The sequence below is a fragment of the Fukomys damarensis genome, unplaced genomic scaffold (assembly GCF_012274545.1).
Source record: "Fukomys damarensis isolate Sample0158 unplaced genomic scaffold, DMR_v1.0_HiC HiC_scaffold_30, whole genome shotgun sequence".
Lineage (NCBI taxonomy): Eukaryota > Metazoa > Chordata > Mammalia > Rodentia > Bathyergidae > Fukomys > Fukomys damarensis.
The window spans coordinates 28,320,984-28,334,114 of record NW_022900942.1 but is presented as its reverse complement, the minus strand read 5'-3'; the positions used below and the strand labels follow the sequence as shown (position 1 = coordinate 28,334,114).

The window sequence follows — 13,131 nt, the reverse complement described above, 5'->3', positions numbered from 1 at the left end:
AGCTAAATCCCCTGGCCCTTACCCATGAGTTTTGCAAATGAAAACTGCTAACTGATATGAATGACCAATATTCTGAAAATAAATAAGCAAACTAAACCTATCATTTGAGATATCTAATCACAATCACATACCTACACATTCACTGGTTTCTAGGAAACAAATGGTTTCTTACAATCCAGAACAAGTGGGTGCAATGTCTGGAGTTGTCTACATTCTTACCCATGGACTGTAAGTGGTTATTGGAAAGGTATACTTTTAGGGGACTTGGAGCCCAAAGGATGATGTGGTACAGTTCCATGTCTTTGGAGTCATAATTGAACTTCCGTGATGCAAGAAAGGAAATTATTCTAGCTGCGACCCTAGTGATGAGTGAAATAGGTTTCAGAGAAGGAATAGAGCCATAGGAGCCAGGGGGCGGGGGACACAGGGAGAGAGAGAGGGAAGTAGACAGAGGGGTGTGTGTTTTTCTTTAAGTGCCACAGTGCTCTTTCCTCTTCTCTCTCCCTCCCAATTCTGACTTCAAGCTGCAAGGGTCCTGGGCGCCCTGGGGGAACCATGAGGCCCTGGGTCTGAAATCGATTCTCTGTGGGCAGCAGGGCAGCAGTGGCAGGCAGGAGCTCAGCTGTCACTTCGAAGACTTTTATAGAGTCTGACAGCAGTGCTGGCTCCCTGTCTTTTGTCTTTTGTATTCTGTTTGCATTCAGCCTTTAATCGAGGTGGGAAATAACATGAAGGGGCTTTTAGGAAAAGATCTGTACTTGCACTCTCAGGTACCAGGAGAATCCTCGGAGGAGACTGTGAGTACCCTGTCCCTGGATTTTTGTTTTGTTTTGTTTTTGGATTGAAGGAACAGCTTTCCAAGTCCACTACCTTGGAGTCACTGAATTTGTCCAATCATAGGTTGGGAGATAGATATTCAAGAGCAAGGGTATCTCCCTGAAGGTACTTTAAAACTATTTAGGGAAATCAGTATTTAAACAGATGGGCAGGGCAGAATGAATGCTGATGCTTGAAGGTTTTGATCATGCAACATTTCAATCCCAGGCTGAGATAGTGCAAAGGCCTTTGGAGGGGAAAATACTTGAGAGAGCTTTAGGAAAAAAACTAAGGGAATGAAGAAAGACAGGGGTAGGAAGAGGCAAGAGCAGAGTGGAGGAAGTTGTTGGAGGGTCTTTATGCACCTCTCCAGATGGTCGCCAGTGCAGAAAATTGGGGCACATCTGTAACTGAGGGCTTCTCAGCATCAACAAGAAGGTAGTGCTTGCTGAGTTACACATTAATGAACCCACCCTAGCGTTTCCAGCAAGGTGGGTCAGGGCGTAGTCTAGAACTTCTATTTTTAACAGGTCACCTGGGATGCTGGTCCTACTGGTCAAGGGAACCCATTTTGAAGACCGCTGTGTAGCTGGCACTGCCCAGAGGATCAGAAACATGTCCCTCCTGATCCACCTGTCCCCTTCATAGAACTAGCTGTTTTCCAGACTCTTATTAAACATAATACATGATATTGGTTAATTACCTTTTTATGTGCATGTGACAGGATGAGTAGAAGAGGAAGAGAACATTATCTAGTTTGTTTTCTTCATATATCTAATCTTTGGAACTTCAGTTATTTTTTTGGTGCGAGTCCCGAAATGCCCCCCATATAATTAATGGAAAATTATAAATATCCAGCATTTCTAGAATATTCACATTACTCTCTCCTCTTCTTTGCCCTTGCAGTGAGTGTACCATTTATGGATAGGGTATTATACTTGGGTAATAGTTTTTCTTTGTTTTGTGGTACTGGGGATTGAACGCAGGGCCTTTTCAACGAGCTACATCACCAGCACTTTACTTTTTATTTTGAGATAGAGTCTCAGTGTTCAGTCTAGCCCTGAATTTGAGATCTTCCTGCCTTGGATTCCTGGAGTAGTGGGATTAGAGTCATGCACCACCACACCCAGCTGTGAACTGTGTTCTTAATGACGATGATTCTGCATGATCTTCCTGATCCCCACTTTTTGGTGTGATTCAAAATCAATGAACTCCAGATGGAAAGAGCAAGATAGAGTTCAATCAGGATTGGAGATTTAGATCCCTCATCACTTGTGGGTGGCCATGGATATAACAGACAAGCTCTATGACTAGAAAACAAAAGTCATCCCAGTGGGGACCTCCCAAGATACAGGAGGCAGTAACATGTTGTCCACCTTTGACCCACCCTTGGGAGGAGCTTGTACTGTTGACTAGCCAGTGTCCACTGAAGAATCTACTTACTGATGTTTTAATTCCGTATTTCTTGCTGCTTCCTCTAATTAAAATAAAATTAATAATTGTAAAAAAATTCTATTTACTACTTTAAAATACTGAATAGGTTCTGCTGTAGTTTGGATATGGCTTGAGTGTGTCTCCCCAAATGTCCATTAGCTGGATGCTTGGTCCCTGGTATGGTAGTGAGATAGGATCTAGTGCAAGGTAAACAGGTCACTGGGGGCACCACCCTCGGAAGGGACTAATACAGCTCTCCTTGGAGTCTGGTTAGTTCCTGCAAGAGTAGGTTGTTATAAAAAGAACAAATCTGGCCTCTAGTTTCCCCAACTTCCTATCTTACCATGTGATCTCTTCCTCTCACAAGCACCCCACCATGCTGTGAACCACCTTGTTGTGATATAGCCACAAAGCCTTTACCCAAGCCCAGTTTATGTCCTCTTAAATCTCCAGGACTGTGAGGTAAATAAGCCTCTTTTCTTCATAAAGTACCTATCCTGAGATATTTTGGTATAGAAAATAGACTAATAGGGTGAAGGGACTACTCAACAGTCATGGGCCTTCCATTTTGGACAACACGAAGGAGGGACTTTCCAAGCTTCCACAGCAAAACTTTTGAGCTAGTGTCATGACCTAGCCTGGAAACAGCCCACTGGGACTACAAATGGACATAGCTGATTTTGCCTCTGTGAGGATAGATAAAGAAGAAGGAAGCAGCAACACAAGAAGCAGTTCTAGAATAGAGGTGCTAAGATCTCTGATATATCAGGAGTGCCATGGATAAGGTTGGAAGGGTTACCACATCATGGAGTCTGGGATGGAGGTCAGGTAACCCAACACTACTCTCAGGTCACAGGCATAGCTCTCCCAAGGCAAGATGAGACAGTTGGCTGCCTACCTCTGAAGGGTTGCCAGCAGTCCTCCTCAGCCCAACCAGCTGGGGAGAAGAAAATCCCTACACCAGGAGATCATCTATCCCATATGCACAGTGCATGGTAAGCATAGCTTAGGTCTCTTTAGCCTCGGCTCCTACCTAGCTTTCTCTATTGTCTATTCCTTGTGCATTCATTACTCTCTGTCTTGTAAAGCAGGCAGCCTCCTATTGCCTGGTGGAGTTGGTAGAGCTGCATATGAGTTTGTGAGAGCATGATTTGCTATGGGACTAAAGTGGATTGTTGCGGCTTCTGGATCTTGTTGTTATTGCACAGTTCTTCTTTCTATATATTTTTAGAGATTGTAGATGGAACATGAATGGAATCCAAATGGCAGGGAGTCAACATCATTCTGCAAATGGGAAGAGCCCTGTGCTGGGAGGCCAGAGATGTGAATTCTGATTATGAGCATCTGTACAACTCTGTTTGTTTGTTTGTTTGTTTTGAGACAGAGTCTCACTATGCAGTTGAGACTGACCTGGAATTCACTATGTAGTCCAGGCTGGTCTCAAACTCACAGTGATCCTCCTGCCTCAGCCTCTCGAGTGCTGGGATTACAGGTGTACATAATCACGCCCGGCACATCTATACAACTCTGTTTGGCCTTAGGCAGCTCCCATGAACTTCCTAGGCCTCTGTGTCTTCCTTTTCCTGACATGCTAACCTAGGCCTCTATATCAAATGAGGGAACTGTCTCAAGACTCCACTGCTGAAGTTCCCATCATGATCTGGAAGGGCTGCATGAATCCTTAGACGCATAGGTTTTTTAAGTTGGTTTGTTACATCCTGGCCCTGAAGACATGAGATCATGGAAACCAGCTGCTGAGTTTAATGGCTGCACACCTTCCTGGGACACCAGGGGATAGAGGGTGAGTGTGGTAGCTGGAGGGGCCAGAAAGCACCAGAGACTAATTTGAAGAAGGAGGTTCTGGATGGTGTGTGGATTCAGCACCTCTCCTCCATTTGGCTCCCACCAGGGATACCTCCTCCCCACAAGAGAGATGTTATCTGTCCATGAAATGCATTGATTCAGAAATACTTAATATTCCTGGTTTTTATTAGTCAGCATACAATGTTGATAACCTGAATGTCTAGACAGCCATATTGAGTGAACAAATGATTCCAGGAAAAAATTTAAAATTGTTTTCTTTCTGTTAGTCTATGCTATACAGCTTATGATGGATAAATATATACTTTTTTCAGTACTAGGGAATGAACCCAGGGCATTTGTATTGACCTATATCCTTTATCCCTTTTTATTTTTATTTTGAGATAGGGTCTGGCTAAATCACTAAATTGTTCAGGCTGGGCTCAAACTTTCCATCCTCTTGCCTCAGCTTCCCACAGTGCTGGATTACAGGCTATGTATAACCTCTTTTTCCCACTTTCAAAGATTGAAAATATGTAGTGGCCTTCAGGCACTTGCAGGGCCTGGGAGGCTCAGGTTGGGAAGCTAGGTTTCCAGATTAGAAACAGGGAGAAGCTCTAGAGCAGGGGATGGTAGACTCCCACGGGGAGCAACTCTCGAAGCTCCCACTGACAGCTGAGAGGGTGGTTGGTGCAAGACCACCGCTCCGAGACCCTGTGGGCAGCCAGCTTCCAGGCATTCTTCCAGTCCAGCTCTTCCTGCCTCTGCCTGTGTCTTGGCCCTCAGCCCATCTCCCCAGATCCCTGACACAGGCTAATTGCTTGTAACAAAACTTGGCTTTAGAAATGTCAGGCGGAATGGGACGGGAGGGGAAGGAGGCAGAAGGGAATCAAAAACAACAAGAAGAATTTGGCAGAAGTCACCACAGAGGGTACAACTTGAGGGCTCCTGGGCGGGCCAGGTTTATTAACTGCTCTGGCTTTAGAAGGTCACCACCTCACACGAGCAGTTGCTCCAGCCCAGCAGCCCCCAGGTAGAAGCTGTCAGGAGAACACCTTGGAAAGGGCAGGGAAGTGTCAGCAGGCCCCACAGCACTTCCCCAAAGCTCCAGGCTTGGCTGGGGCCTGCCCTCCTCCAAATGCCAGAGTAAGACATTTATGAAGCCAGCTCTTCCCAGTCCACTGGACCCATCACTGATAGGAAGCAGGATCCTTGAGAGCCTTGGCCTTGACTCCAGGAAGCCACAAGGTGCCCTCCCATGTCCTCCCCCTTGTCCCCAGAATCTCATTTTTCATACAGTACTGACCTTGGTTTTTAGACTCATAGTCATCCAAAATTTGGATAAAGCTGATCTGCAGGAAGGCATTAATAACAATGGTATTTGGCTTTGGTAGCAATTGCATAGTCAGTTGAGAGGCCTGGCCTAGGAAGGGCACTGCCCTGGGCAGTGAGGCAGGTTCTCCCCAGCCCCGCTGAGGTCAGAATCCTCACGCCTGGCAGTGGGTGTGGTGGTCCTAGCGATGGTGAGGTTGTTTCTGATCCTCCCGACTCCAAGTGATGCTGTGTCAGCCTCCAGACTGCTGGGATGATCGGCCACCCTGCTCAAAGTCATTTCTTTATGATGTCAGCCTCCTGCCTGTTTGCTGAGGTCTGCTGTGAATTCAGCATTAGCTCTTCGCTCAGAGCTAACCCCACAGAGTATGTATTTGGGTGTCTCGGGCAAATGATGTGGAGGTTGAAAGCCAGACTGCCCAGGTCTTCTTTCTACTTTTGCCACCTTCAAGCTGGCAAGTCACTTCACCTATGGGCAGCATGTCCTCGCCTGTGAAGGACAAGCATGGCACCCATGTCACTGCGTTACTGTGAGGATTAAATGAGTTTACACACACACACACACAATCACTTAGAACAGCGGCTGGCCTACAGTATATTTGATGTAAGAGTTTGTTAGATTAAACTTTGCTAATTTTCATTTGAAATCTTTGCACTCTGGCTATTAAGGGTGGCTCTCCTTTCCCTAAAACCTCACTCTTAGGAGAAGATCTGATTGAACAGCACCATCCAGTGGGGATTTATTGAGCATCTACTATATGGTGTCAAGTTCAGCACATACAAAAATGATCCATACCAATGCCAGCATTTGCACTTGCTTGATGAAGCCAGGCTTTTGTGCTCAGGCTTCCTGCAAGATTATGTTCAGATGGCTCCAGGGTCAATGGATGCTACCAAGGACCACAGGGCAGGAATGGTGAAGAATGCAGTCCTCCGTCTATAATGCTATCAGGGGTTCTTATGGCTGCTGTCAAGGCCTTGTTTGCTTTCACCACAAAATGTGGTTTCCTTGTTGCTTTTTTAAAAGAGTGAAAGAGATTTAATAGACGTATCAACTAAACCCAATATGTGTAGACATTGTTTGAATCTTGCTTTGAACAAACCAACCGTAAAACCACATTGGTGAGATGATTCAGGAAATGTGAGTGTGGATGGGTTGTCAGAATGACCATAGTGTTGGGGCTGTGTTTCAACATTTTTCCTGACTAGAGACCCACACAAAGTGTTCATAGATGAAATGATACAGCGGCTAGAATTTGCTGTAACGTAGATCAGAGGATGACAGGGGGAAGGATGGCCATAAAACTAGACTGAACAGAGAGGGATGATTATTGCAGTTGGTGACACTACAGAGAAATTTTTGTGTCACTCAGAGAATTTCCATAATAAAGCTAAAATAAAAACACAGTGAAGATGAGGTACTTTGGCCCAGAACTCTGAGCCTCACATCTGGGCACAGTCAATTCCTGCCCTTTGTACCTGGATCCCAGTCTGTCCCTTCCTATGGCCTTTCCCTGACCCTGCCCTTCAGTTGGTGGCTAGGAGGCTGAGAATTCAGAGGGTCGTAGTAAACATGGAAACTGTGCTTGAGGGATCCTTTTCCTGAATGTCTGGAAGGTCACTGTCATTTTCCAGTTGTTTAAGTGCCCATTTGAGGTGCTGGCTGCCAGGGTTCCTCCCCGTCCAGGTTGAAATTTCCTTGCCAGTGTTAGGTATGTGGTGCCTTTAATAGTTAATTAGATCATGGGGCTCCACCCCCTGGATGGGATGAGTGCAGTTCTCACGGGGGTGGGTTGTTATAAAGCGCAAGTGGCCTCCTCGCCATGCTCTCTTGCTTCCTTTGTGGTCGTGATCTCTTTCACACGCCACCTGCACCCTTCCAGTGTTCCGCCATTCATAGAAGAGATTGTGGCCCTCACTAGAAACTCAGCACATGCCAGAGCCATGCTCTTGGACCTCTCAAACCATTAGCTAAACCAGGCTCAAGTATTCTGTTACAGCAACAGAAAAGTCTTGACATAGGTTCACGCTACCAAAACAACTCCAGAAAGTTACACAACCCACCTTTTCTTCTCCCTCTCCCTCCTCAAAGCCTGCCCAACAGCTGCATCTCAGAGGCTGGTGAGCAGGCGGCATTTACCGTTGCGTAAAAACAAGCAGGCCCAGACTGGGCAGTGGGGAGGCGCTGGACCAAAGGTCAGGAGTGCTGGGATTCAGAGGCTGCTCTTCTGAGACCAGGTTGGTGTCATCCTGGAGAATTCTTTTCACCTTTTCTGAATCCAACTGTTCTTGTTTAGAAGGGCTGGGTTGAGAGGGAGGCCTCTATCTCCAAAAGTCATGTGTGTCCTCCCTTCTGAGAGTAACTGGCTGAGCGGGAGTCCCTTCAATGGCTTCTAATTTCCACACATCCCTTACAGGTCCCATGTCTCCAACAGCTTCCCAGGGAAACAGCTCCAGTCTCTCAAAAGGGCTTCTGGAGGGCCCTGCCTGGCTGCCCTAAATTCTCACCACAGTCCTCTGGAGTAGGAGGTGAGTGATGCCCTTGTTAAAATCACTCTTCATGCCCCTGAGATGAGAAGATGTGTTCTTTCTCAGGTCTGTCAGAGCTTCCGCTGTAGAACTTTCTAAGCCTCCTCATAATGTCAGCTAACCAGTTAACAAGCATGGGTTAAACTTGCCACTTTCCAATCAGAGAGCTTTACTTCTGGCCACCTGGACCCCCCCCCCATCTATTTGTAAGTCAGATTTCTCTTGTCACAATAATTAGTTCCAAGTGGGTGAGAGGAACGGGACAGCTGGGAGTCAAATGCTGTCTGAATGGAGTCCTTCCCAAGCAGCATCTGGCACTCTGGCCTTCATTGTGGGCCCTCGGGTCTGGCATGGGCACCACCCAGTCAGCTTAGTGTGGTTGTTAAGACTAGGGTTCTGCAGCTTCCAGAGTCATAAAGTGTGGCCCCCCTCTCAGCTCAGCCACTGATCAGTTCTAAGTGGTAGGTAGGCCCTGCTATTTAACCAACCTTTCTGGACCTCAGCTTCCCCCACCACGAAGTAGAGATAGTAACAATATCCCTTTGTCAGAGAGCTGTTTGTTAAGAATCAAGTAAGTCAAGTTTTCAGAAGAGTGCTTGGCTTGTAATATGGTGGTAACCACTCAAATTGCTGCCTGCCCATTACCATGTAGTTTCTCCTTGCTGGACTTTGGCAGGTGGGAGACAGAGAATCTAGGGGTAAGGTACAGAGGTATTGCACGGTGGGGTAAAAACAAAGGGATGTCAGTTATCACCAGAGAGACACAGTAGTCTGTGCCTTTCAGGTTCACCCATGTGCCTCTCCTGGTCCAGGAGCCCACAGGGCTGAGGCAAAGGCTGTTGGCTCTTCCTGCTGACCTCTCTATCAGGTCCTCAGCCACTGCCACCTGACTTTCACTCTTGAAAGTGACCCAGGAAATCTACTCAGGAGGGGAACTCATTTCATTGAGCCCTTCATTCACACAGTTGTTCTCCTATTTTGCCAGGTGCTGGGACCGTTGTGTGAGACAGGGGCCCTAAGTCTTCCCCTGGCCTCCAGACCCTCTAGGCCTGGCTGCTCTTAACCTCCTACTGCCTCCTGTCCACTACAGGCACACATCAAATACCCTCTCAGCTCAGGGCTTCTGCCCTGGTGTTTCCTTAGCTCAGAACCTTCTCCCCACATGGTGAGGGGTACTCTGTGACTGACGTCCTACACCTGCCATCCTGTAGGTCTGCGCTCCGGTGTCACCTCCACAGGTGTCACCTCCTCCTTATCTGAGTCCTGTTTAAATCAACCCATTGCTCTCAGGTCTTTTCTCTGCCTTTTAGACCTAATTGTACTGTCATTATCTGGTGTCAAGTTATTTGTTTCTGTCTGTCCCTCACAGACCTTAATATACTCCATGTATTAACCCTTGCGTGTTCCCCGACATTGTTGGAGAAGCTTACAGATCTCTCTTTAGAATAAAGACTTACCAATGCATAAGATATAGCACACAGTATTGCTAAATTTTAGTTGAATGAAAATAAAGGTGAATTCTTTTTTTCTATCCAAGTTTACAGATTCTCTTGAGTTCTTAAGCTTAGGCCACAAATGTTGTTTTCTTCCCCACTAGCACCAAAAAAGAAAATGTTTGGAGTACCAGAGAATTCAATAAATATGTCCGGAATAAACAAATACCTTTGTTACAATCTAGTAGTTAAAGGGTTAAATGTGTTTCTCCAATCCTTTATGTGCATTTTAATAATAAAATGATGACCGTATCTGCCATTTGGTGATTGCTGCTGTGTGCTAGATCCTGTTTCATGAACATCAGCTCATTTATTTTTTCCAACAGCATTGAATACTCCCATTTTATGGCTCAGAAAAAGTCAGTATTAGAACTCAGATCTTGTATTAGAACTCAGATTTGAGTCCAGAGTCTGTGCTCTTAGTGTGTTAAGATAGGCTTCCTTAGTGTCTCAGTCTTGCATACAAGTCCTCAAGTCTAGCAGGGCCTGCCCTGGTTTCCTCACTAGCTAGAGGTTCCTGCCAGTTCCATTCACCCTCATCTTCTCAGGCTACCTGTGGTGCCATCTAGGGGCCTTAGCCATTTCCCCAGCATCACACAACTACCTCAAAGCTAAGGCCCATCAGGCAGTAGCTCCAAGACCTGCTGCTCTTTTACTTTCCAAATCTCAACATCCTCCTACCCCCTAGGTACTGTACCTTGGATGTTCTCCAAGCCGCCCTGTGGTAATGGAAGGGTCAGTTTCTCCATGAGGACTTTCCTGTTTCTCCCCTGGTAGATCTGTCCACATTGTACGCCCAGTGTTCTCTACATAACACCACCCACAACTCGCATCAATTATCCCATTTGTTTACATGCCTCCCCTCTTACCATTCAGACAGCTCCTTGAGGACTGGGGCTGATTCTAGTTTGTCTGTAATCTCTGGGTTTAGAACAATGTCTGACATGGGGAGGGGACTGGATGCCTGCTGAAAGGGTGAAGAGATGAATGAAAGGATAAATGAATGCATGAGTTATACGCACGAACCATGCTTTACATTTTGGCTTTTGAGTTTATTATTTATTACACATAACCAGGTGCCTAGTAGCATTGCAAGACCTAAGAGAAATGGATTCTGAAGATGTCAAGAACGGGTCCTTCTTTACTTCCCAATGTAAAGTCAGTCTGCAAGAAAAATATACAGAATCATATCCAACAGCATATGATATCTATTTGTTTTAGCTCCTCAAATCAATTCAAAACCTATTAATATTTAATTTAATTCACTATTTTTTCTAGAACATTAACAGATATGTTATTAAGCTATGGGTCATTCATAATTGGTCATCTCTCCGTGAATTAAATTTTAAAAAGGAAAAGTAAGATCAAAGAATAATCAGATTTCCTACTTATGCAAGGCAACCAAGGTAAATTATATTTTCCTTCTAAAAATAGATTATTTTCTTAAGAATCAAACATTTATTTTGATCTCAAGTGATCTCAGTATATCTTATGTAGAATTAAGAAATAAATTCCAGGTAATAGTATTATATTTTTAATAGATTTAGCATGTATTGAATGATGTTTGAGTACAAGGCACTGAACTGGGTCCTAGAAGGAAACAAAGATGGATGGAACATTGTTTCTTCCCAAACAATAAACAATAGAAGAGTGTGAGCCTTCAGGGAAGGGCTAAGCAAAGCTATCTACAGAACTTATTCTTCAAGATACCAAGCTGAGGCTTCAAGTACTTTGAAGTGTGGATCTAGTGACATGGCTGATGGTGAAGAGGTTGGATATGAAGATAAAGGAAGGTGTGAGATAAGAGCACACTTTCTTCATTAATAATCCTGCCATGATAGTCTTGTGAAGGGAACTGGAACTGCCAAATGCCACAAATAAGCTGACATGATTATTCTTGTATGGTTGGCCTATGAGACCTCTCTGTATATGTACTCAAGACCGCTGTATGATCAGAATGGCTTTATATGACTTGACAACTTTGGTGTAGGTCAATTGTCCTTAAATGAGGACAATATCCTCCCTCAAGCCAGGTGTCGCTTGGCAATGTCTAGAGATGTTCTAATTGTCATAATTGGAAGGCATACTATCAGTGTCAAATGGGTAGAGGTCAAGGATGCTGCTAAACATCCTACAATGCCCAAGACATCTCTCATATCATGGAATTATCTGCCCTAAATGTAAATATGATGAGGTTGAGAAAACTCAGGTCCAGGCCTCTCAATCTGTGATCCATACTCCTTTATGTGGTAGACTTGAGTCATACTATGAACTTCCTGAGAGAGTATGGCAAATTTTATATATGTGTGTATTACGAGGTATATAATAGATTGAAAAGTGCCACTCTCCAACTCATGTCCAGCCAGAACCCCTGAATATAGTCTTATTTAGAAATAGGTTCATCACAGATAGAATTACTTAAGGATCTTGGGAAGAAATTTTTATTCATTTGCTGGTGTCCTTATAAGGTAGAGTGGAAAAGATATTATACAAGGAAGGAGGCCATGTGAATATAGAAGTAGGCAGAGATTGGAGTGATGCTACTGCAATTCAAGGAAGCCAGGAGCTGCCAAAAGTTGAAAAGGCAAGGAAGGAATCTCCCTTACAGATTTCCAAGAGAGCAAGGCCCTGCCAGAATCTTGATGTTGGACTTCTCTTCTCCAGAGCTTTAAGAGAATATAGTTTGTGGTCCTTTGTTAATGACAACTCTCTGAAACTGATAGAAGGTATATATATTATATTGGGCAAAGGTTTTTCTCTCTTGCATGCCTGCCTGCCATCTTTTTTTTGGGGGGGTAATATAACCCCAATTTTCTGCCTGTTTCCTCTGTCTGAATTTAATCTGAGTTGTTTGGAGTGGAGTTGACTCTATCCGCAGTCCTGAGACTTCAGAATTGGGCACATGGCCTAGTTCATGTCCACAGACGTTGATGAAATCCTTTCAGCTAAAGTTGCCACACTGATATTGTGACTGTTTTTGCTGGTAGCTGTCTTCATCATCCCTAGAGAATTGACAAAGTTGACAAAGAGAGCTGAGGAAGAAGGCAACATGCCAAAGAAAGAAACAGTGACTTGCTATTCTTTGAAATCTTAGATCAGTCTACTCTGGAAAATTCATCTTTTAAACCTTCCTGCATTTAACCAGTGAGTCCACTCCCAACGTTTTGTTCATTTGATTTTTTTTAGGCACAATTGAACTTTATTTATTTATTTTCTCATTGAGTTTATCAGTACATTTTAGATATACGGCACAGTTACATTCATCATTGGGATCTTGTACATTTATATGACAGATCTTGGTTCTCATTTTTTCCCCATACCCCTGCCCTCCCTTCACCCCCTCCTCCTTTCCCTATTTACAAAGACTTTGTTTCCATTTTTTTCATTTTCTCATATTTTTTCTATTCCCTTATTCAATTGTTTAAGCCAGGATGAATTGGGTTTTTGTCATTCAAAAATAATCAAAAAATCCTTGACAAATTGAGTCCTTGGTTTTTACTGAATGGTCACAGAGAGTGATTCCATAAATTCTTAGGAACTACTAATCTTATTTATTACTGTGGAAGGTTTGCATTACTGTGCTTACAAGAAATACTGTACGGCCATGGTAGTAAGAGGACATTCCAGGAATAGGGTCTGATTAATTGAATTTGGGGGTCTTAAAAAGTGTTAACAAACTGGGTGTGCCCTGTAATTCCAGCACTCAGGAGGCTGAGCCAAGAGGATC

The 13,131-nt window shown here is 44.4% G+C and overlaps 1 long non-coding RNA gene across 2 annotated transcripts; it reads left to right on the top strand.

Annotated features, from left to right (window-relative positions):
* Positions 1-507: 507 nt before the first annotated feature.
* Positions 508-12,621, top strand: LOC104853549. Of its 2 annotated transcripts, XR_777816.1 has the most exons (5): positions 508-797; positions 7,475-7,620; positions 7,800-7,911; positions 10,683-10,810; positions 12,392-12,621. It is a non-coding gene; the product is annotated as an uncharacterized LOC104853549 (long non-coding RNA). The 2 variants fall into 2 exon arrangements; XR_777817.1 differs by lacking the exons at positions 10,683-10,810; positions 12,392-12,621 and adding an exon at positions 8,897-9,507.
* Positions 12,622-13,131: the final 510 nt, after the last annotated feature.